Raw genomic sequence first — 26636 nt, 5'->3', positions numbered from 1 at the left:
ACATATTTGTGATACTTCAGAAAGTCCATCCCTGTTACGATGCGGACCCAGGTATATCATGACAAGGTAATTTATGGAGAAAAATTAATGATAACACAATACTTATTAAAATTTTAGCCCAATTGTGGTCATACCAGATGCAATTAAGTTGCGCACACATTTTAAATTGCGTAAGGGTGGGACATTTTCAAAATAATCCACTACATTTTCAAATGTCCGCGCATATAATTGCACATCTCATTATGATATCATGATCAAGAATCTTAATTCTAATACTGAAACTATAATTATTGTAGCAAAAAATAAATTAACCAAATAATTGTTAAATGATTTTGAGGCGGTAATTCCTGCCGGAATCCTCAATGATTGAATGTATTTTCTAATATTGAAGTGATCGAACTAATTAAAATCACTACTTATTATAATACTAATATTTTTTTAAAATAAATATTTTACAATCCATCTCAATATGATATGAAATTATTGATAAACATGAATTTTGTTCGGAATTCTTACAAGTTACTTTGCTGGGTTTCAAATTGTACTATATCTTTTCAGTTGTAAAGTAAACTGCAATGTCCCGCGGGGAAAGCGTTAATAACTTAAGGTTAAAAAGTGACAAATAATTAAGATTTCTACTATAAACAAATGATAAAGAGACAACGACAAGAAAAATTAATTAGAAATATGTTAATAAATTGAATATATAAAGGAAAAACAAAAACCGGAAATCGAAAAACATAATCGATTTCTCGGGACTACATTTACACTTCTGGCGAAGGAAAATTGGCGATTTTAAACTTATTAGTGTTTTATATGTAGCAGAAATAATACAATCGACTAAAATAAAGATACTTTTTGATATCTGATTGATGGGTTTGAAAAAAATAACTGGAAAAAATTAAATATGTTATACGCAAAATCTGAATTTGGGACATCTTGGGGCATATGTCCGGGACATATATCCCGGACAACTTTTACACCGTCCCCCTTAAGACGTGCTCTGTGAAATGCATAGAACTTAAAATGACTGGTTTGTTTGCAATTTGGTGTTGGGGGTGCTAAATATGAATGGGTGTAGAGCAATTTGTGGCATTATCTCCCATATTTACCCTATATTTCCATCGTCTGATACACGGTCTTTTTTATTGATAAATGTGTTATCTTTTAATATTAACAAAATTCATCATTTTATCTTTCCATGGTTATATAGATATATTTTTAACACGTATTTACAACATTTCTTAGGGGTCAGTTTTGCTTGTCCCTCATGTGATGACGTCGCGATAACGTTATATAGAAAACTGTGTTTTGCACCCCTAGGGTTAGTTATTTCTAATTATATGAAGACAAGATAGCACACTGTTCAGAAAATACATATTTTATTAGCAAAGAATAAATAATAAATATAAACTTTATACATGTATAACAACTTTGTATGATGTAAAAAAAATATACAAAGATAAATGAAATGTAGGGAAAATATGCTTCTTTAGTCACAATGAATTTCGCAAAAACTGCAAGAAATTTACGTTCATTTGCAGGAGTACCCTTTCTAAAAAAAACAACAAATATACATAAGATATAATGAAATTATCATTTTATGGTAATTTATTTTCCCATTCTATATTGACCCTTTTTTTTCTTTTATTAATTTATTTCTTTTTCAAAGAAACAGACATTCACACACACACACACACACACACACACACACACACACACACACACACACACACACACACACACACACACACACACACACACACACACACACACACACACACACACACACACACACACACACACACACACACACACACACACACACACACACACACACACACACACACACACACATACTCGCATTATGCCGAAACTCACTACATCAGACTTTACACCTGAAATTCGCTACACTATGTTCTAGTTGTGCTATTCAATATATAATAATATTTTTAAGTAATATAAGACATCTTTTTACTATTCTGCTATTTGAAATAGGCAAAATCTCTTTGTAAAAGTTTATGATTTTATACCTGATAGTCACTACATGAGGTCACATGACTTATTATGAATACACACCAGAAACTCACTACAGTGTGTATTTCTTCCTAATTTACCCGAAAGTCAATACATCTAGCTAGTCATGTGATCGATTGAAGATTCAAATGAAATTTACCACAGAAACCATTTATTACTGAACACACACACACAGAGAGAGAGAGAGAGAGAGAGAGAGAGAGAGAGAGAGAGAGAGAGAGAGAGATCTAATAATTTCAGCAAGCTGCAAGACGAATTATTCTAATACATGAATAAATTCCATCCTCTAGGTCAACTCCTTAACATTTGCTTCAGGCTAATCTTATCAATTCATTATGGTATACTCAAGATGCATATATTGTCAAATTTGTGGAGAACAATATATACTAAGTGAATTCTGGATAAATAAGATTAGACTGCATTTCACACTTTTCTCCACATATGCACGTTTTCTATTTAAACTACATTATATTTAGCACCAGACCCTACTTCGATACAAAGAATCTTATGTTAATTACATATATAATTCAATTGTGTAAATTCATTCAACATTTTATGTTATAAGTATTGTAATTTGAAACATATACGAGACAGTAATATTTCTTGTCAAAGGACATGCACAGTCTAGTACCATTGCAACTTGTATGCTTTTATTAACTGTTTTTCCTATAAAAGACACTTTACACTATCACTGTATGACTTAAATAATTAGGATTTCTTGCTAATTTTTACGCGCCCTATCAAGACTGAATTTATAAGAATATCTAATTGAATTGAAAAGTCTTCATGTGTGTTTCATTTCTTTAAAAACACATACTGTTTAAATTAAATAAATTCCTATTTGCCACTTGCTTTGTAAAATCTAGACCTGTGGACTTTGAACACTTCTTCAAACACAACATAAATCAACTGCAGAATCTTAATTATAATTCATTTTATTTTAGGATCAAACAACTTTAAGTAAAAATTTAAAAGTACATAATTTCATAGTAGTTCATGATGTATGGAATTTTGTTTATGAATTCAAATAATTTCAATCAATTATTGACATTATCATGCATGATGCGTGCCCTTCTTTACATTTCTGATCATATTTTATCAATTAAAATGTCAAATAATGTCTACCCATTTCTGCCATTTCAAAATGTTTCATGGAATAGGAAGTAGAATAACAGACAAAAAAATAAATGTACATTTGTATAAGCCAATAAGCATTTGTCACAAATGCATGCACCCTGTATTAAATTTAGATACGGGCATAATGTTATTAACAAATTGATAATACAGCACAAACAGTATGCATTCGAACTTCATTACGGTAACATAATTATAACACATAGAAATTTAACGTTGCGACCACCTGGAATTTCATTTTCTGCAACTTCTCAGACGAGAGGTATTATGTTTTTGACAGCAAACTTCACATTGCGCCAAGTGAAGCCTGATGATGCCTTTTCCTTCCTAATGGCGTTTAAACAGTCAAGCTGACCAGGAGTTTTCCCTCGTTTGATAAAGTTATTAAACTGTCGCTCCAAGGATGCCTTTTCTACAGCAGTCCATGTGTGACGTTGAACACTGGCTGCGAAAAAAAATAAGATTTTATTATTTTAAAATTGCTGTATCTTTATCATATTTTTGTCATTAAGGTTTTTTGTTCTTCAGCCCAAATGTATAGTCTTTATTCAAAAATTGGTATCCTTCCTTTGAATGTTAAAACTGTATGAAATATAGTAAAAAGATATTAATTCATTCATTGTATCCAAGAATTTAAACAAGAGGCCCAGGGGCCACATCGCTCACCTGAGCAACAATTGCCTTAATTCTGATCAAATTAGCATAACAGTATCAAAATATCTTGACAACTAAGTACAGTAAAAACTTGAAAATCTGCCAATTTTTATCCACCTCTTTATTTTGGGTAAATACCAAGCCCCTTTTGTTGTTGTACTTGTAAGAAGATTTTTCTTTATTCCTAAATAGCCCCCCCCCCATTTTGTGGCACCACTTTTCGTTATGGAATCGGGGTTTCATCAGACTTAAATCTGCATAACCCGTGCTTTCACACTAAGTACTGAGTTTAGGACCGAAAACTTTCCCAGAATATTTTTAAAGATTTTCTCTATATATTCCTATGTAAAAATCCAAACCGCCATCACGGCCCCGCCCTACCACTAGGGACTGTGATTTCGCAAACTTGAATTTACATAGTTACCCAAAGATGCCTCTACACAAGTTTAAGCCTTTCTGGCCAAATACTTTTAATAGTCTTAAAAAAGAAGATTTTTAAAGATTTTCTCTATATATTCCTATGTAAAACTTGATCTTCCAATTGTGGCCCCACCCTACCCCCAGGGACTATGATTTGAACAAACTTGGATCTACACTACCTGAGGATGCTTCCATTTTAATTTGAGCTTTTCTGGCCAAATAGTTTTGAGAAAAAGATTTTTAAAGATTTTCTCTATATATAATTTATCCCCCATTGTAGCCCCACCCTACCCCCAGGGACCATAATTTGAACAAACTTGAATCTACAATACCTAATTTATATGCAATTAAGTTACTGTCACTAATGGCAACTGACAGGTGGTGTCCGTAAAAAGTTTTAAATTTATATAATCAAAGATAATACCTTGTCCTTGAGCCTCAGGTTTTGCATGGGGTGGGCATGATGATCTCTCTGTGCTTAGCTTTTTACTTTTACATGGAACTGCAATACAATACACAATGTTAATTACATCTCGATACAAATTCACCTCAAGTAGCACAAAAGGTATGAAATTACACAGTATACACTATTTACTATTAACTAGAAAATGTAGTTAACTATGCTCTAAAACGACCATAACTTTTAACCTTACAGGACATCTTTGTACCGGTAACCTAGCCAACAAGCAATTACTGTGCATGTACAATATGTAATGTGTTGAATTACTTAAAGTACTTTGACCAAATAAAACCTCAGGTTATGAAACTTACAGTGTAGTGTTTTATCCTAGATACATTATAAAAAAAAATTGGGAATAAAATACAAGTATGAGGTCAGAATGTCCAGTGTACCGGATTGCACAGTTGGCAGGTTGAACAGTGCACACCCTACTTATATTTGAAACATTTGTTGCAATACCTTCTACTTTAATAGGCTACCTAACTCTGGAATATTAAAAAAGATCTGGATCTAATCAACTGAATGAAAAGTACCTTCCATAGGGGATGCAGTGTTGGAATCATCGTCAACTTCTTTTTCACTCTCTGTTTCAGTATCAGTAGTTTCTATATTGAAGAAAAGACACATCAATAAACAGCCTTGAAAATTCTTGGGGAATAGACAGAAAATAAAAACATGATTTATAAACACACCTTTGTCAGCGAAATCAATTTCATCAAAGTCTGCTTTTTAAATGTGCATGATTAATGTGTATTGAAAAGAAAACTCACTACGTGTGTGAAGATAATGTATATTGGCAAGGAAACTCACTACATGTGTGTGGTAGTTATTAAGGAATAAGGAATCATTCTTTCAGTACATGTATTATGGGTTGATAATTTTGGTCGGGGCATGATCAAATCCAATGAAGCACGAGGGCTTTATGATGGATTTGACAATGTCCAGCAGTTGTACAATTAAATATTTGAATATAAATAAGCAAACCCTGCTTGCGCCCAAATCATACGTTATTTGAATTTAATGGACTGTATAGTACAAAATCAATTGTGTTATCATATGTTATCACAAGCAAAAACACTGAAAAAGTTAATTTAAATGAATATGGACAAGGAAATTTACTACATGTGTGTGGAAATGTATATTGGCAAGGAAACTCACTACATGTGTGTGGTAATTTAAATGAATATGGACAAGGAAACTCACTACATGTGTGTGGTAATTTAAATGAATATGGACAAGGAAACTCACTACATGTGTGTGGTAATTTAAATGGATATGGACAATGAAACTCACTACATCTGAGTAAATGTACACTGGCGAAGAAATTCACTCATATGTGTGGGAAATGCATTCAAAATGGAAAGGAAATTCACCACATGTGCAGGAAATGTGTACCAGTATTTGTTATGACATATGTTACACATAAATATTAAATACATTTTAATACATGTACATGTATCAAAATGAACACTAGAAACATTAAGTAAAAGTAACCTTCATTGTTCTCCTCACTGTCCTGGTTGACATCAAATGGGTTATCATCACATGGATTATCATCAGGTGAATCTTAAAGAGAACAATAGTTGTAACAATTTATTATTAAATTATATAGTATTTATTACTGTGCAGTTCTGAACTACATGTACTCTCGCGCAGTAAACTCAATATTATACAGGTTAAAAATTAATTGATTCACTGATTATACTAATTCTTGTTGTAAAAAACAATATGAAATGTTAAACCATGTGCATTTTTTTTTTGAAATCCTTTTGACATTTAAATCACATTAACACATCAACAATTATTAAAATTGTCACATACTTGTCGCCAAGGTAGGTTGGCTTCCCCATAATCATATCTTAACTCTTCTCCAGCTTTAATATCTCTATTTGCAAAGAGGCAGAGCCTTGGATAATTCTCGGTAACCAAAAGGCGCATAACACAGTTATTCAACGGACTTCCGACTTCCTCGTCCTTTATATACTTCCCCTTTCTTTCAGTGTTAGTTGCATCAATGTTACAAACAAAAAAAACAATTTTATAGATTTTTGCAGGGTTGCACCCGGTATTTAATGAAAATGAATTTACACATACATGTGTGAAAGTGGGACTGGTTTGATCATCGGTGGCTATATATAGCTCAGTTGGTAGAGTACATATCTAGTGATTCTGGATGCCCTGGTTCAAATCTCTGTTTGGCCGTCATTATATTTCCAATCCTGTTACGTATGCATGGTGTTATTTTAGTCATCAAGCCAAGATGTCAGAATGATTTATTCACTGAATTATAGTGTAATCATGGTAATAGAAAATACCTAATTATTGTATAAAACTTTTTATCTCATGCTCACTTTACTTTCCTTTATAAAGTGCAAATAGTTATACAGGATATCATTTTCATCTCCATATTTAGTTGAAATGTACGTAACAATGGTTTTTTGCCAATTCTCAGAACTCATAACCTGCCGCAAACACTGCAATTTCTAAAAACAAATTGCCAGGGTGGTGAGAATATTCAAACACAATTTTTTTTTATTAAATTCTAATTAATTTTCTGTCATCAAAATCTGACCTAAATTGTACAATTCCCAGCATCTAGTAAACTGTATATGGATATCAATTTCACATTCTCATAAGAACCAGAAAAAGTTGTATTACAAAAAATCTAAAATAGGCAAATAAAACAATTGTATCTCTCTCTCTCTCTCTCTCTCTCTCTCTCTCTCATAACAATCACAATAAATATATTATATTTGCTTACCACTTCAGACCATTCCACTTAAAGTAAAACATATAACTAGTATGTTTTTTTTGCGCTTCTTTTCTCTTTCTTCTGCTTCCTTGGGCACAATTCTCTCTCCAACATATTCTACCAAAAAGCTTCCTTTTGGAAAATTTTGAGTTGCAAAAACCCCATATCCTTAAAATAAGAAAAAAAATATTGGTGAATATTTTGCATTACATGATTGTACAGTGTGTTCACAAATCATGCACAAAACCTAATTTATTTATAAATGCCTTTTATTATGGAATTATTTGTATAATTGTGATTATCAAATGCAAGGGGCTAAAATTGTTCCAGAAACTAATGACATTTTTCATTTAAGGATCTGCATAATCAAGGGAAACAAATGTGTGAAACTGAGTAGATTGGTACATAAAAACAAAGAAATGATACTATTTTCTATTACACTAGACTCTGACCGTGCATGCACGGTTTGACATATTGCATATGATATCGGACATTCACGAAATAGATACATCGACACACCATATTTACATAACCAAGCTTTAAGCCTACAATAATGCTATTAATTTCACTACACTCTGCTTAGTTAGAATAATCTAACTGTGTCTCGGGACAGGCCTTCACCACAGTTGAAATGCCTCTCATATACCCGTAATGTAGCAAAAAATTGCATAATCGCTTCGAAACGGTTTTGGAGAAAATTATTGAAGCTGCATTGTGATTAACAGTCAAATTATTCATAACAAACCATTTTGAGGCTGTAAATACCTTTCTTCTAAAAATTTAATTCATATTAATGAAGAATTCAACACTTTTTTACCAATGTTTTTTACTCACTTCGAATTTACACAACATGTTGACATTCAAACTCTCAGGATATAGCAAATTTTCAATGAAAATTTAAACATATGTGTATTATCGTTTCTGAGTTTATCCATGCAAGTGTGATATTGTGGAAACATAAACTAAAGAGCCTCCCGTGATTTAGCGTGAATGGAATGCACATGCGCAAGATTGTAGAATAAAAAAAATCCAGATGATTCCGAATTTTTATAAGGAATTTTCGTTGATTATTAATAAGCGAAGCTTGATTGAGAAAAAATAAAAACAAACTGGTAATCTTCAAATACCAATGATGTTTAAAAAATAAAGAACAAAAGACAGTTCTCTTCTGATTTCTCGATATTAAAGCCCAAAAATTCGAGTCTTTTATTTTAATGTATAGTAGTAATAGATGTGTATCAACTCACCAATTCTTCTGTTGATCAATTCAACTTTTAATGCATCACAGTCCAGTCCAGAACGACACATAAATTCTGACACATAAATTCTGCCTCTCTTTTAGGGCTTATTCGTTGTTTCTAGCACATAAATAAATTACTCATTAGAATAAAGTTTTATTTCAAAATATGCAAAATTTGTCTTTTAAACTATCGCATTGATTTTAAAATCAAATTATCTTAAGGCCTTCCATTTTGGTTTGCAAACTCCTTTTCAACTATTTCAAGATCAAAATAAAAACTTTATTAATATTACTTATATAATGCACACGGTCATAATCACTTGTCCGAATGGACAAGAAGGAAAAAAAGTTAATGTAGAGCCCTGACACCGTGCATACATAAAAAAGATATATTACATACATAAATTAGAATGCTAATTTTACACAAACAGTCCCTGAAACATTCCACGTAAGCACACGCTGAACGGAATCTGGTGAACGCTAATGAAAGGTGAACGATGAGCGAAGGCAGAGTGCACATGAAGCGCTGAACGATGAACGGTGAACGATATGTGAACGCAAGATGAACGATTTATTCGGAGTGTCTCGATGGTTATCCTTACATTGTATTTTGACGGAAATCAGGAAAAACATGCTAATAAACTACACGTACAGTGCTGCTATCTTGAAAGTTGACAAAACAGTCCTATCCTATCGACTATCCTGCAAATAATATCTATCCTGTATTATCTTTAAAGTTATACCATACCATTTATGCATGTTTAGGAATAACAGTTAAATAAAACCAAATTTAAGACCATAATATTAATTTTATCAACAGATAATCGAGTAATGTAATGATAAAAATGTCTAAATAATACATAAAACAATTGTTAATCTATAAATTAACACGCATTTATGTTTACTATCTTAAGTTGATCTGTTCAGTAAGACAGTTTATTGTCGAACATGGATATGTTTGTGATTTGGAATCGAAGGAATTATTATTTGAATCGTGAAAAATACACAAATACAATGTCAGTTTCTTATATTTATATTTATATATATATGTGTCGAATCGTTAGTTGATTGAATTCTTCTGTTTTTAAACGACTGGACTGACTATCTTAAAATGAATCATTAAATATTATTTGTGTATCAATTTATCGCTGTATTGTGTAACATAAAATTTTTACAGTAACTGCATACTTAAGCCATTTTCGAATCAACAAAAAAAATGCCTGTTTAGGAGAGTGATAAAAAACAACAACAGCAAAAAACAGACCTGCTCAAGAATGTGTACTTTAAATTCCACGGATTAAATTCTAATTAAAATGATGCTTTATGTGTAATATTAGTTTCCTTTCACCTTAACGCAAGGTTTTTTTCCTCATTTTGCTGAGATCGATTCTTTCATTTTTGAAGTTCCGAATGAAAATGAATGAAAACGGACTGAATTCGAACGATAAGTGAACGGTGAACGATAAGTGAACAAAGGTGAACGCGCAATGAGCGCTTTCTGAACGGTGTGCACAAAAGGAGCGGAGTGAAGAGTGCAAGTGAACGCACTGTGAGTGCACGGTGAGCGCACGGTGAATGCACGGTGAGCGCATGGTGAATGCACGAAAAAATGGGAAAGTAGATGGTTTAAGGGACTGTAATACTTAATACTGTCGCATTGTTTTTTTTATTATCATAAATTTGATAAAACCATTGATTAATTCACTTTCCTGTTGTGATAATTTCACTTACAAACAAAACAGACCGAGCAACTGATTTTGTTCAAATTGCTGATAAAACAATTTGAGCATATATTGTGACTGTATGACAATTATAGAAAACTTCAATATGTCACACTAAGCAAAAACAAGAATTAACATCTAAATATGAGAATTTGAGATATCACCGGTAAAATGTTTACTCAAAGAATGAGAGATATGCACACCCAAATAACTTTAACATATCATCGTATTCGATACACATGTACTGTTGTTTGAAATATACCTTAAAAGTTCAACTGTATGTACAATGTTAAAAATTTCACTTACTGCAATTTTCCCCCTTGAATAAGCTGCCATCTTTTTAGTTGACTGCTTTATAACTTACATAAGCTAGAAAAAAGAAGAAGAAGAAGTTGTACATGAATGCCAATACAAATTAAAATGTGAGTTATATGAGATGCCATACTTCATTAATGTGAGTTATGAGATATTATACTAAATGTATATAAGGTGGATAATTATCAACTTTTCACCTTAATTATTATTATCATTATCACCTCATGATGACTATTGATTTATCACATGAAATCCAATTCAGTGAAAATCACTATACATGTACATGATGTGTGTGGAAATGTATATGGACAAGGAAACTCACTACATGTGTGTGGTAATTTAAATGAATATGGACAAGGAGACTCACTACATGTGTGTGGAAAGGTATATTTGCAATGAAACTCACTACATGTGTGTGGTAATTTAAATGAATATGGACAAGGAGACTCACTACATGTGTGTAGGATTGTACAGGTAACTCTCGATAGCTGGAAGTCCATGGGTCCAAGGAAAAACTTTGAAGTTTCAAGAGTTCGAGTTTTCAAGAGTTCGGAATTTTCTGGGTTGACCAATGGGTTTTAAAATTAGTCTTACCGGATGTTATGATTAAGCCATTTAATTAGTGATAACCTTACGCTCATGCTTAAACAACGTTTTCTTTTCAGTAAAATATACAGAACTGGATGTTTTTAAAACTAAATTATTTATTTTATGCATCATATTAAGACCAAATTGCTCAGTACTACTGGAGTGCGAGACGATTAACATGTCATATAAATGTGATAACTAAGTATCACCCATTGTTCCCACCGTAAGGATCCTTCACCAGCTGTAAGAACTTGTTCAGCAATATAATCATTACAATGACAATGATGCTGATAAGCATACTTTTAACAGTTTTATAATTCTAAAATTTGACCATGACACAAGTCCCGCGTCTAAGGTGTTATTTAGGTATAGTGCTTGGAGATACACGGAGACTTTGAGGTATCGAGAGTAAGAAACTATAGATTATGAACGGGACTGCAGTTTGACTTAGAGAGATCAAGCTAGGGTTTTCGAGAGATCAAGAGTTTGAGAAATCAATAGTAAATTTGCTTAGTTATATAGGGGGAAAAGTCGGGACCCTAGACTCACTTCCAGCGATCAAGAACTTCGATCCAATCAAAGTTCGAGCCATTGAGAGTTACCTGTATATTGGCAATGAAACTCACTACAAGTGTGTGGTAATTTAAATGAATATGGACAAGGAAACTCACTACATGTGTGTGGTAATTTAAATGAATATAGACAAGGAAACTCACTACATGTGTGTGGTAATTTAAATGAATATGGACAAGGAAACTCACTACATGTGTGTGGTAATTTAAATGAATATGGACAAGAAACTCACTACATGTGTGTAGGAATGTACATTAATTGGTAATGAAACTCACTACATCTGTGAGGTGAATTTATACTGGTGTAATTGGGAAACTTGCTATATGTGTCTAGGAAATATATATTATATTGGCAAGAAAATTGACACTACATGTGCATATGAAATACATAAAATTGTTGGCAATGCAACCAACCATGGTAAATGTTGGTTGCAAGAAAACTCATTACACAAGGTGGGTTGATTCACATGTATAAAATAATGTTTATGTTATTCAATTGAAACTTACTGCACAAGATTGGTAAAGAGGCAACACACAGACCATGAATATCAGGCATTATTACATGATTGTCCACAGGATGAATGACCATCTTTAAGTTCTCCGTAAAGATAGCTTAAAGATGCTTAAAGGTAGCTTAAAGACGATCTTTAAGCCACCTTTAAGCTACCTTTAAGCTATATGTGTTGCTTAAAGATGGCTTAAAGAAAGCGTAAAGATGGCTTAAAGGCAGCTTAAAGACTATCTTTAAGCCACCTTTAAGCCACCTTTAAGGACAACTTATAGGTCCTTAATGTCCAAACTTCTTTAAGCCACCTTTAAGCCACCTTTAAGCTACCTTTAAGCCACCTTTAAGCCATTACAAATTTTTTATTTCAATATTGTGCTTAATTTCCAACAAAATGTATTAACTTTATGAAAGAAAAGGTATTAAACCGGTTTTTGTTCTAGAAAGAAAAATGAAAAAAAAAACAAAATAAAATCGGCCACAGCGAGAATTGAACCCGGGACCCTTAGTTTACTAGCATCACCACACATCCTCTGCGCCACGGCAATTTACATATCTGTGAGCGTTTTTATATCCTATATATCAGTGGATATTGAATCACTGTATTGAATGTGTTTACTTGAAAGATTTTGACAAACCATTCAGTTTGTAACAATCAATCATATCTAATTTATAAATTACATGCATGCGTATATTTAGAATGAAATACGGAACTTGGTCTTCAGTGAACAAAAATATATTATACCTAAATGGAAACCGTTAGGTTCACTATAGTAGGCTTTCTTAGTTAATAAATTTAACCGAGTAGATATACGTTCATCTAATTTATAAGAAAGAAAATGAAATCATTTCTTTTTAATTTATGAAATGCATTCATACTATTAGGGTATTTGTTCAATTTCCCGGTTTTCATGATCGCGGCGCCGTTCCAATATGTTTAAATATTTACATGTAATTGTATGTACATGATTTTTAAACTATCAATTCTATAACAAACAAAATTACCAATTACCGGTGACGTATTTACTGCATGTGGCAATTGCAAATGACTTGTATATACAATTGTATGATGTGCCAGGCCGGGTATATTTGACATATTTACCCTTATACATATATTTAAATAATCAACCCCTATTTATGATCACCGGTACATTAATTAATTAGCCTCAAGATTTTACTCTTACATACATGTATCGTTAATTTGTAGACGTAACATCTTTGAAACCCAGAGCTAGGAAATAATACTTTGAAAATGAATTACAAATGTAAATTAACTTTTATTCACTAGATTTATCGTATACTCGTACATACTAAGATTCAACGCCTTTAGAAACCCTGACGTGCACCTGGGCACACGACACACCTGTTGTGTATATCTTGTATATTCTGTGTTAGTTCCAGGGGTTTTCTTAAGTTGGACAAACAATAGACTTTAATTAGATATACACAAACATGCACCTGGGCACACGACACAACTGTTGTGTATATCTTGTATATTCTGTGTTAGTTCCAGGGGTTTTCTTAAGTTGGACAAACAATAGACTCTAATTAGATATACACAAACGAACAAAACTATGTCTAGACAAACAAAGCAGTAATATCCTGCCTGATATAACAAAGGCAGTTCAGGGTCTTTTCATCTTTAACATGTATCTAGCAGATCTAGAGTTAGAAATAATGAAAATTGAAAAAAAAAATACAAACCTTAAACCGATTATCAAATTAAATCATGCATTTTTGGTTCATTATCTTTACTTTGTTTAATAACCGGAGGAACAGAGAGAGAGAGAGAGAGAGAGAGAGAGAGAGAGAGAGAGAGAGAGAGAGAGAGAGATTTTTTCACCGATTAATTTATATTAGGAAACAAACATACTTTAATTAGTTTTATGCACATATTAAGATACAGAGACTGCGCTCATCCCTACAATAATTTTGAAACCCCCAAAAAATTATAAAGAATTTTATAACGGCAATCTGTGTCCATCGGAGCGGTGCTGATGAAAGCGATCTGTGTTTAATGGAGCGACGATTAAAACCGCCTGGAACACCCCCCCCCCCTTCCTTGGAAATTATATTATCACTCGGATGACCCCTCCCATCTCTATAAAAGAGCTTTTGCATTAAATATATGTTTTTATTGTTCAGCTTGATCAATATTGACTTAAAAGCCACTTAAAGACAGTGTAAAGGCAGTGTAAAGAGAGCGTAAATGCCACTTAAAGATGCTTAAAGATGGCTTAAAGGTGGCTTAAAGGTGGCTTAAAGAAGTTTGGACATTAAGGACCTATAAGCACTTGCTTAAAGGTGACTTAAAGGCGGCTTAAAGGTTGTATAGCCTTTAAGCTCCTTTAAGTCACCTTTAAGCCACCTTTAAGGACTTGCTTAAAGATGGTTTTTCGCCCTGTGGTCCACTAATGTGCCAAAAGTATGTCAATTTTTTGTTTTTCCCTATATATTTCATCGAAAACAAGACTTTTTTTTAAAAGGTTTTCAGGTCAGATTATTGGTCAGATTTTGAAGAAGTTGATATTGATTTCCAGCATAGTAGATTCAATTTCCACTTGTTGTCGTACATTAGTTTTTGACAACTCATTTGTAAAATTTGAATATTTCAAACACAACACTGAGATAGTTTTTAAGAGCTCTACTATATATTTTTTGCAATGTATGAGCCGAAAAATCTTACTTTGAACTGTTTATATTAAATTTCAGTAATAGAAGGTTGGAAAAATATTCAAATAAGATGCAAAAAGAGCTAGAAAAATTCTTAATGTATCAATCCAAGTCTTTTCAATGTACATGGTCAAAGGGTTTCATTTTAACAATTCTAAAAAAAAAAAATTTCAATTAATATATGGTGAAAAGAAAAAATAAATTGACCTACTTTTGGCACCTGAGTGTACATACATGTATATGTCCCTGATTTCCTGAACTCAAGTATAATTTAAGCTGGTCGATTTGGGAAGGGGGGGGGTGCATAAAAAAAACCCATTAGAAAACCTCTTATTTTTAACCATATGTAATTTACATCAGCTCTAGTTTAAAAAAAAAGAAAAAAACAACCATCTGGTTCTTTTGTGGGGCAATCTCAAAATACAGGTATATTTTTCTATAGGAATATTTAGAGAATTTTCATTTTCCGCACTTCGTAGCAGATTTAAAAAAAATACTACAATAGAGATTTTCTTTGAATTGTGATATCGCGATTAGCAATATCATTTTGTACCTTATATGTAAAGAATACTAAATTCAACCATCTAGTTTAAGTGAGGGTCATCTCAAAATATGAACAGTTGATAAATTTTGCTATATACATGTATTTTGGGTACATGTATTACAAATGTAGATTAATTGCTATGATGGATTCATTCAAAATGAAGCAAAATAACCCTGGAGATACCATCATTTAGTGTATACAATTTCAAAGGGTTACGATTTTTACTTTTTCTTTTTTCCTATATACTCCTACAAAGCTTCATTTTATCATAATGTCGACATATAAAGCAAGATCAATGGCAATGCTCACCTACCAAACCACAGAAAAATTGTAGAAAAAAAATTGTTTATCATGTGTTTATTGTGTTCAATTTAATAAATGTCTATATCTATATAAAAATCATAAAAGGTTGAAATACACTGTATTTTACTCGATCAGAATGCACAAAAACATGAACCATGCAAACTAAAGTCAGCCTCAACCTTAAACCAGATGAGAATTGCGCAGATTAAACAACTCATTTTAAGGTTTAATTGATTAACATTTTAGACAGAAAATTAGAAAGTAAAAATGCTCATATTCATAAATTGTCAGTCCAACCAAATTGAAATTAGACCATACAATTAGACAACTCATACATCATGCGCACACTACCGAGAGAGTTCTCCATACATGTATGTATTTGTTTTATCTCTGTAATATAAATAAAAAAGGCTCTTGTAATTTTTAAAAAACAATTTGGGTCAATACTAATATCAAATCTCTTCTTGCTTGATCTTAGATTCCGATAACCACAGACATAGTCAAAATGATGTACATGTAGCTAGCTGGGTGTTCAAGAAATAGACAACTAGACATGAACAATTCATGAATTACATGTATTACTATGATGACTTCAATCTAATGTTTCAACATGTGCCCTTTTTGCAAAACATCCTTGTTTATTCACCTGCCATTTTTTATATGCATTGTTCCATCCAGATATACCACCCCCTCCCCATCTAGAATTTGAATTTTTCCTTTAAATGTACCACCCTCAAGTCATGAGATGAGCTGCTACAATCCCCTCCCCCTGAAATAGTTTTATTTGTTTGTGTCAGAGAGGAATTTAGTGTATTTTGTTACCAATATTCTGGGTTGGATTTCTGCAGACTGCCCCCAATAGGCATTCCTGTATCTTGCTATAAAGTGATGTGAAACTCAGAAAGGGGCTTATTTTTAAGGCAATTTGATTCATCATCTGATAGTCTATAGAAAGATAGATTAAAGACTGGATGGTGCACCTTATTCCTTAACCACAGAAACTGTTTTTGATATCTATTTTTACTCTCTTTCTTCACTTGACTTTAACTTTTTAGCATCCGAATTATTATTAAGCTAGTCAGAAACTTCAACTTAAAAGTAAATGTCCCCTTAGGCTACCTCTTTTGTAATTTATAGTAAATCTTTAATTTTATTCATACAGTCGTTGACCAGTTCCGAATAGTTCATATGTTGAATAGCAAATAGTTATGGAAATAAAAGTTGGAGAAAAAATCATTACCTTTAATATAATACACTTATAATGCTTGTTTAAATTTTGCAGTAGTTTCATTTTTTGCGGTCATATACATGTACGTATTCAATACTACAGTCTTACATTAGTCAACCAATATTAAACTTTTGCTTTGCAAGGTCATTGCAACGTTATTATGTGCATAAAATAGTCTGTTGACGCCTTATATTTTCACATGTAACAAGATTTCTTCTATCAAAAGTTGTTTTGGTATTATTCTTACATACCCATATAAGCATGCAGGATATAAATTTTAAAAAATGCAGAAGGATGAAAAATCTTATTAAGCTGCCATTTATAAATTCCAAAAACTCAATTTGTTTTTGTCTGTTTCAGGATTATATGAAGAATAGATTAAAACAATTACTTCTGGAATTCATTAAATTTTCTTACTAAGTCTTAAATAAATCATATTGAACCACAGTAATGATAAATGGAGGTGCGGCAACTGTACTCCGACAAGATATTAGATTTTAGAAACTACATGTAGTCTAAAGTATTGTTATAGTGATCTTGTTTGTTAAATCCATGCAAATTAAATTAACTGTATAGGTTAAAAGAATTGCCAATAGCTGGTTGGTATGCATCAAACCTCTTTTTCAATAGGTTCAATTGATGGTGTTTAAATAGGGCTAAAACTTTTTATCTGCATTCGATTTCCATGGAAACAGCTATCCTATTCAGAACTTATTGATTTATTCGTAAATGGTAAAATGGCTTCCAATATAAGTTTTTAGGACAAAATTCTAAATAAAGCAATATTGCATTACTATCAGCAATAATATAGAGTACATCAGCCAAAGAAAAAAAAAAGATTTCAAAACAACACCCAGGAACATTTAAAGCACCGCCAAATCTATACCCTATTCAGTACTGGTCAATCTATAGAAAGAATAATCTTACCGTGACCAGGCTACGCTCAGGTCACAGTAAGAATTCGTCCCATATACTTGCAATGTAGCAGCTGCAAAGCGGATCTGCTTCGCATCGACTTTAAGTCTGTTTTGTGACATTTTTTTTACCGGATATGTCGTAACACTGTCAGGTCAAGTCGTACACAGACCAATTCGTATACAGGTCAACTCGTATACAAAGAATTGTTCTCATATGTATTACAGGCACTCAAATCAATAAACTTCAATTTAAATAAAAAAAGAGGTAAACTTCAATGAATTTGAAAATGAAGCAGAGTAAAATTGTTTAAATAATTACCTTGTTAAAGAATATTTTTTTACTTTTGGAGAGTGTTTACAAGATTCAGTATTTATTTAGCTCTCTTGTAGGTTTTTTGTTTTTGTTTTACAAGTTTGCATTGATGTCATTATTAATGAGGATGAATATGGTGTAAAAATTGATCCCGAAAGATTGGGGGGGGGGGGGTATTGTTTTTATAATGATTTATTAAATTTTAAAATAAAAATAAAATGAGTTTCCTCATGGGGATCAAACTTCATATATATCTACATATAGGATCTTTCCTTATACTTATTAGAACCATTTCTTTGTATCAATGTAATGAAAGATAAATAAGGGTACAAATGATAATAATAATGATGAAAAAAAGATTTAGAGAGTTTTCTAAGTGATTTACTGCGTGTATTAAATTTTAAACATTAAATTAAAAATTATTGTTTTCCTTATGGGGGTGTAATTTCTTAAAAAAAGGGTTTTCCTCAAACTAATGCTGATTATTTGTTTGTAATAATGTCATTAGGGGGAATAAGGGTGTACATTCTGGTCCTGAAAGATGCATGTGGTTTCCTAAATGTTTAACTATACCTGTCAGATCTTTCAACGATAAAAAGAAAATAATGTGTTTCCTCATATGGGTCATAGTTTATGATAATAGGATTTTCAAAAAAAAAGGATAAAAGGGGTTTTCAATTTAATACTGATTTTTAAAATTAAAATGAAAAACACGGTTTTTCCTTTGGGGTGCAATTTGTAAATGAGCCTTTCCCTTAAACTAAAACTGATTATTACTTTGTATTAATGTCATTAAGGACAAATTAGGGTTTAACATTACTGATTTTTTAACGTTAAAATGAAAAGTTTGGGTTTCCCCATGGGTGTTTATGTAAATAATAATAGGATTTTTTCTAATAATTATTCTAATAATCATTTCTTTGTTTTAATGCAAGGAAGAGTAAATTATGGTGCAAAAATTAAGCTCATGAAATTAAAGGGTTTTTATAAGTGATTTACCGTACTGATTTTTTTGGGGGGGGGGGGGGCATTAAATTGAAACTTAGAGTTTTCTCATGAGGGTGTAATTTAATGAAAGAATTAATATGTGATTAAAATAGAGCAACAATTTGCTAATTTTTCTTGATTGATTGAAGAGAACTTTACTAAGAAACTCCACAATTAAAGCCGTTGAACAGAAAATATTTCTTTATTTTGGATAAAATGTGTTGGGTGTAAATTTGAAAGTTAAGAAACATATTGTTTATTTCTTCATGATTAATTGTTTGTTGTGAATTCCAAAAGAGAATATAATTAAAAGATTCCCCAGTTAAGGCCTATGAAAAATTGTTGACCCCCTTGAGGAAATCCATATTTTTCTCCTCTTGATAAAAAGTATATACTGTAGAGAGTCTAAATTTCAAAAGTTCCAAGTTAATGTTAATTTTTTCTTCATTATTCTTTAATTACCCGAACTAATAACAACACATTTTCACAATTAAAACCCCTAAAATGTTTAGAAGAACATGCAGGAGGCACATAATTCTCGATTGTGCTACATGCAACTTGTTAAAGTCTAGAGGAAATTCTAACTTTTTGAGAGTTTATCAAAAATTTCAATGGTATACTAAAATTGTAATGAAATAAATGATTATTTAAAACACAAATTAAAAAAAGCACACACTACATGTGTTTGACTACTACCGAAATTAAACCCAGTTAAACGTAAAAGAAAACCATCTTAACCATCTACAACTTTATGAGGTGACACACACAAAGACATGTAAATTTTCCTCAATTTAGCTGCAGAATAACGAAAAATCAGATGTCGCATTTAAACAAATGATCTAAAATTATATATTCGAAAGAAAATTGGTGTAAAAATCAACAAAAGATTAATTTTTCATGAAAGAAATAAGTGATCGTACCTTCTTTTGCGTTTCCATTATTTCCATAGGAAGTTGAATTTGCGCATGCGCAAATGTGGCAAGGGGGCAAAGTGTGTAACATCCCCATTAAGACTCGATATCGTGTGTTACAAAATTCATGTGTAAACCGGAAACTCACACTTTTTATAATTTTGTATTTTCTGGGTAAATCATGGTCGAAAAACCCGATTTACGGGGTTCTGCAAACTTACTACACGGATTTGTGTCGTAGGTTTTGAAAATGTAGTAAGTTGCACGTGTGTAAACTAGTACATGTCGTAGGTGTCGGCATGATACAAACGCACACACACACACACACACACACACACACACACACACACACACACACACACACACACACACACACACACACACACACACACACACACACTTATGAATAAATATCGACTTGTGTTATTTTGTGGTTAATTGCGTACAGGGAAAAAAAATAAGTAGTGACCAAAAAAAAAAGAAGAAAAAAATATATATATTCATGATACAGTGTAACAAAAATAAATCAGATATCAGCAGCCATGATACCTTTCCAACTATCCCATAAGTTTTCAAAATATTGTAATTTACAAGTTTTTATTGCAGCATATCTTTCAATATTGTATTTTAGTTTTAAGTGACAAAGGAAACCAATCAAACATGGGATCTTATTTGACATAAGACAGCAAAAAACATACTGTTTCATATACAGAGTTATAAAATTAATGACTTTGTTATGAAATGACAATGTAAGTTGGCCAAGTATGATATTAGACATATTAAATCCAATTCTTATAGAGGTCGTTTTATAAATGTATAAACTAAGGTCACTCCAGAGGGTATGTATTTTCTCACAGGAAATAAAAACATGTATTATTGTTTCTACATTTTTTTTTTACAAAACCCACATGTGTCAGTAGTTTTAATATTGATTTTTTAAGGGAGTATCCAACTGGAAGAATTTTGTGTAAAATTCTAAATTGAAGCCATTGTACAGAAGATTCTTGGGTAGTTTTAAAACAAATCTTAAAAATGTCATATACAGTATGATCTTCAACATTATAATCTGTTAGATCTGTTTTCCATCTGTTTACAGCAATTGGAACAACCACATTTTCATTCAAAACATTGTCAATAAATTTTGTACACTTTTCATGGAGTATAATTGTTTGGAAAAAAATGATATACATTGATTAGGATTTCTTTTAACAGAAGTCCTGTCAGTGTTAGACATTTTGAAAAACTTAAAGCTGCTTGGTCCGATTTTTTTGTAATTAAAGTATCAACATTTTTTTCATACAAATCATTTATCTTAGAAAGTTATGGACTTTCTCCTATTTACACCAGCAGAATCAGTCTCCTTTCAAAGTTAGAAATATTCAAAGTAAATAAAAATAATTTCTCTTTGGGCAAACGAAAAAACAAACCAAAATGCATCACGGGAATGTTTAGAAAAGGAAACCGCTTGGTTTCGTCCCCCGAATGATTGGGGTTATTCAACCCGCATGCCATGCATCGATTGTAAAGAAAGCAGACTTTAGAAATATTAGCGAACAAAACGTACACATGTTTATTTGTAATTTGTCTGATCATTTCGACCTTTATTTAAAGCGATGTCAAATTCGTAATACAACTATACCCGTCTCGTCGTCAGGGGTGAAATTTAACATGAGGCGAAATAACGAGGTACCTTTTAATGTCGTTTGTTTTGTTAGCAAATTTTGTACGTATTTTTCTTCATTGAAATTTGGCTTAATTGACTGGGAAAACTACTGCAATGTCTATTATTATACATATACTAAGCATAGCCATCGTTTAAAAGCGTTCATAAAATTTGATATAAAATCGGACCAAGCAGCTTTAAAAAATGCTGATTTAACACTGTTGTATTCCATTATACATATATCCTTGAGATTGTATACATTTAAGTTCTTCATAACTTAAAAGATTACAATTTTCATCATAAAAATCTTGTATGACCTTTACACCATTCTTGTACCAGGTTTTTATTAAAACACATTTATTTGCTATGTGTTTTTTGAATTGTACCACATCGGAAAATTTAAAAAGATTATCTTTTGCCTTTGGGTGATCAATATAGGTAATAATAAAACATAACCATGAATTTAACAAATCTTTCCAAAAATCATTGTTTACCTTGTGTAAACATTCAATTACAAAACTATCACCAAAATCAAACAATTTCTGTAAAAATTCATTTTCATAAATGGTAAATAAAAAATCCATCCATGGTTTGTTTGATTTTGTAAGCCTTTTTATCCATGAACATTTGAGAGATATGATAAAATTGTTAATGCCAATCATTTTCAACCCTCCTGATGAATAGTCTTGTGTATTGACTGACCTCTGAACTTTATCAATCTTAGATTTCCACAATAATTCAATTATTTTTTATTAAGCTATGAAATTGTTTCTTTCTTTGGATTTGGTAGTGAAATGATTATATCCTTTAAGAACAGTAATTCTACCAACGGAAGTAAGAATTCGTCTTTTCCATTGTTCAATCAGAGCTATAATTTTTGGAATTTGCAAATTATAATTCATATCGGCAATATTATGAAGATTTACTGAGAACTGAATTCCTAAAAGGTTGAATGTTGTTGACCCCCAATCCAATTTTCATCTTGTGTGATGATAAACCTGATCTGAAAATTTTTTTGGTGCAATCCAAATAATCTTTGTCTTAGATGTATTTATTTTAAAACCAGAAAAATTAAAAAAAAAATTATATGGTTTCTAGAGATACAAAAAGATATTTTGGTGAACCATCAAGGACTAGTGAAGTGTCATCAGCATATTGTGATATCTTATGTTCAGTATCATTAATAAAAATACCTTTAGTATCTTTGTTTTGTTTGATCATTATTGCTAAAATTTCTGCACACGTGATAGATAAATAAATATGGAGCGACAGGGTCTCCTTGCCTGCATCCCCTTTGTACAACAAACTGTTGTGATAAATAGCCGCACTGTAAAATAGCAGCATGGAAGTTTGTATTTAAAATCTTCATCCACTGAATAATATTTTCTCCAAAGCCGAAATATTTAAGGACTTGGTATATGAATGACCATGATATAGAATGAAAAGCCTTTTCAAAATCTATATGTACTAAAAGACCAGGCATGTTTTTGAACTCACTGTAAGATAACAGGTCATATATAAATCTAGTATTTTCTCCAATGTATCGTCCTTTCATAAATCCAGACTCGGATATCAAATAATCTAATACTTTCTTGATTCTAAAACTAACACACCCTGAAATAATCTTGTACAAAACATTTAAAAGAGTAATTGGTCGCCGGTTTTTTAAAATCTGTCTAGGCTTATCACCTTTAGGTAGACATGAAATAATTCCAAGTCTCTGCAATGTGGGGAGTTCCTTTTTCAAAAATATACAGTTAATGGCTCGTACAACAAAATTTTTAATATCTTTCCAAATTTTTTTTAAAAATTCAGCAGTGTACCCATCACTTCCAGGAGTTTTGTTGTTTTTCATATGTTTTATGACATTAAATACCTCTTTTTCTAAAAAAAACTTCTTCTAGACCATTTGGCATCTCATTTTCTAACTTACGTGAATTGTAATTAAAAATAATATTATCTAAATCAATCCTTACTAAATATGTGTCCACACTTGCATATAAATTTTCATAGTACTTCTTTACATAATCTAGTATTTTTCCTTGCTCATATACCCTTTCAATATCCTCAACTTCAATTTTATTTTATTGTTTTGTTTATATAATTTCTATAGTCCAAATTGCAAAAAAAATTTGAAGGTTTTTCACCTTCCTCCATTCAATGGGCACGAGACCTTATCATATGTCCAAACAACTTTTCCTTGCGTAGTTTTTCAAGAGCACTTCTTTACATCTAAATATCAATATCAACAGTAGAATCTGATCCCATACATTCTATTTCCAGGACAAGATTTTTTTCAATGTTGTTTCTGACCTTTTTTCTATATGTTGAATAAGAAATATTCACCCCCTTATTTCCATCATTAACACCTAAAGAAAAGACTTTCATTAATACCATTTCTACATTGAAAATCACAACTCTCTATATTATCTAGATATTGTCTACTAACTGACTGAATAGATTCTTTAACTTTTATTACATATTCTTTGTCTGACAGAAGAGAATTGTTAAACTTCCAAAGCCCACACCCTTTGGGGAAGGGATTAAATTTTATCTCAAGTAAAACAATAGAGTGATCAGACCTGTAACCCGGTTTAATAGAACAGTTTTTAACTAAATTTGAAAGACTATCAGAAATAAGAAAAATATCAAGACGACTTTGTTTCAAAGGATTTTTCTTGCGCCATGTGTATTTTTTTTTTATCTGGATTTAGAACTCTATAATAATCGATAAGTTGCAAACCTTTTGATCTGTGTTTGATTATTTTAATTTTCGAATCACTGTTCCTCAGTTTGGTAATTACGGGGCGAATCCCCCCAACCTGGGATACGGTGTATTTCAAGTATATCGCTGGGTTCTATGGTTACATCTGTCGTTTGTTTCATGATGGCTATCAAGTCGGAGCGCGTCTTCTTGCGTCTTTTTTTACTCCTATAAACTTGATGTTGGTTTGCCTGAGTGTATGCTGTCCAGGCTTGGGGCGAATTACATTGTGCAGTAATGCATTACATTACCATTACTTCATGAATTTGGGCATTAAATTACCATTACCATTATTGATATTCTCGAAGTAATGCATTACATTACCATTACATGAGTAAAGTAATGCATTACCATTACCATTACTTTTTTTTAAAGTAAAGCTAATAAAGAGTTTTTGCAAATGTTATAAATATACAACATTCTCTAACATATCTACAGCTTCATGCTCAGTGTCAGGTTCAAATTCAATGAATAAACAAGAGTAATTCTTTATTTGCTCAATATATAATCATATTGTGGCAATATGAACAACATATTACATAAGTAAAATGGTATTTATAGACATTTGGCGTGATACAATATCAGATATGAAATAAAGACACAGGATAACATGCGCAACAAAAAACAATTTATGAAATAATGTTGCGGTTTTTAAAAGCTAAATATAGATATATCCCCAGATTACACAAATCTTTATAATGTTGGACACTTAATTTTATTAATTTATAAACAGATGATTTTTCCCAGCTAATTTCTTAATATATTTTAATCGTATTTCTTTTTACGGAGGACACTTAATGACAAAAGATTGCTGTTGCACTTAATGATCAAAGTTTCAAAGGGTTCATCTTTTAAATGCATCCACCTTCCGGTCTATACTAAATTAAACTGGACTGGAAAATACTGTTTGACGATCTTTATCTTAGGATAATAGGATAGGATAATAAGTGCAATAATAAATCAAATAAATAAATTGTGTATTTTCTATCAGTCCAAACTAATATACAGTGTATTTAATATAAGAGAGAGAGAGAGAGAGAGAGAGAGAGAGAGAGAGAGAGAGAGAGAGAGAGAGAGAGAGACACACACACACACAGACAGAGACAGGGAGAAAGAGAGAGAAAATAAGTAAGATTATTTTCAAATAGGTTATAATATTGGAAGAGATATTGATTTTCATAATGGATGGACAGAGCATTCATTTTGCTTTTAAAGGTGCATGTCTGTCTCCTATTCTATTGTGACATAGCGAATGGAAGGGGATTGGGGTGTTTAGTACTTCTTATAACAATAGATTGTTTTGATACTTAGATTATCCGGGGGGCATAGTGTGTTGTTGACACATTTCTTATTGAAGTGCAAACTAATTGGAGTAAATTGTTTAAATGATTAAAAACTCTTAATAACAACACTCTTAAAAATGTTATGAAATTGTGCTGTTATCTTTAGTAATATAAACAATTCAAAAATGAATTTTAAAAACCTTTTTTAATAAAACATGTACAATTAAAACATTTTTTCTCAATTAGAGTTATTTCTTTCTTCATTAAAAATAAATTTAATCAAATTCAATTTCAACAATTCATTTATTCATCACATTTTTTTTAAAGTGAACATGCATAAATATGCATAGTAATGCAAAGTAATACCATGTAATGCCAGCATTACACTAGATTTTGGAAAGTAATGCATTACATTAGCATTACTTGTAATGCTAATTTTGAGGCATTACACATTACTAGCATTACTTTGAAAACATGTAATGCATTGCAATGCATTACCATTACATTTAGCATTACCCCAAGCCTGATGCTGTCACGGTTAATGATTTATTTTCCTGTAGGTTGGCTTTTAGATATCGTAATTCTGCTAGCTGCCTGTAAAATTTCTCCTTCAGGTCATTCATATCAATGTTCATCCCGTCGGCTATTTCTT

At 31.6% G+C, this 26636-nt stretch overlaps 1 long non-coding RNA gene across 1 annotated transcript; it reads right to left on the bottom strand.

Annotated features, from left to right (window-relative positions):
- Window positions 1-3045: 3045 nt before the first annotated feature.
- LOC136276521 (uncharacterized) lies at window positions 3046-20642 on the bottom strand. Its single transcript, XR_010715002.1, has 10 exons — window positions 20284-20642; window positions 18074-18169; window positions 10681-10787; window positions 8705-8815; window positions 7467-7625; window positions 6527-7188; window positions 6200-6271; window positions 5239-5310; window positions 4670-4747; window positions 3046-3616 (listed from the first exon to the last, which is right to left on the bottom strand). It is a non-coding gene; the product is annotated as an uncharacterized lncRNA (long non-coding RNA).
- Between the last annotated feature and the right edge of the window lie 5994 nt (window positions 20643-26636).

The sequence above is a fragment of the Magallana gigas genome, chromosome 6 (assembly GCF_963853765.1).
Source record: "Magallana gigas chromosome 6, xbMagGiga1.1, whole genome shotgun sequence".
In the NCBI taxonomy this organism is placed as follows: domain Eukaryota; kingdom Metazoa; phylum Mollusca; class Bivalvia; order Ostreida; family Ostreidae; genus Magallana; species Magallana gigas.
This window is presented reverse-complemented; position numbering and strand designations above follow the sequence as displayed.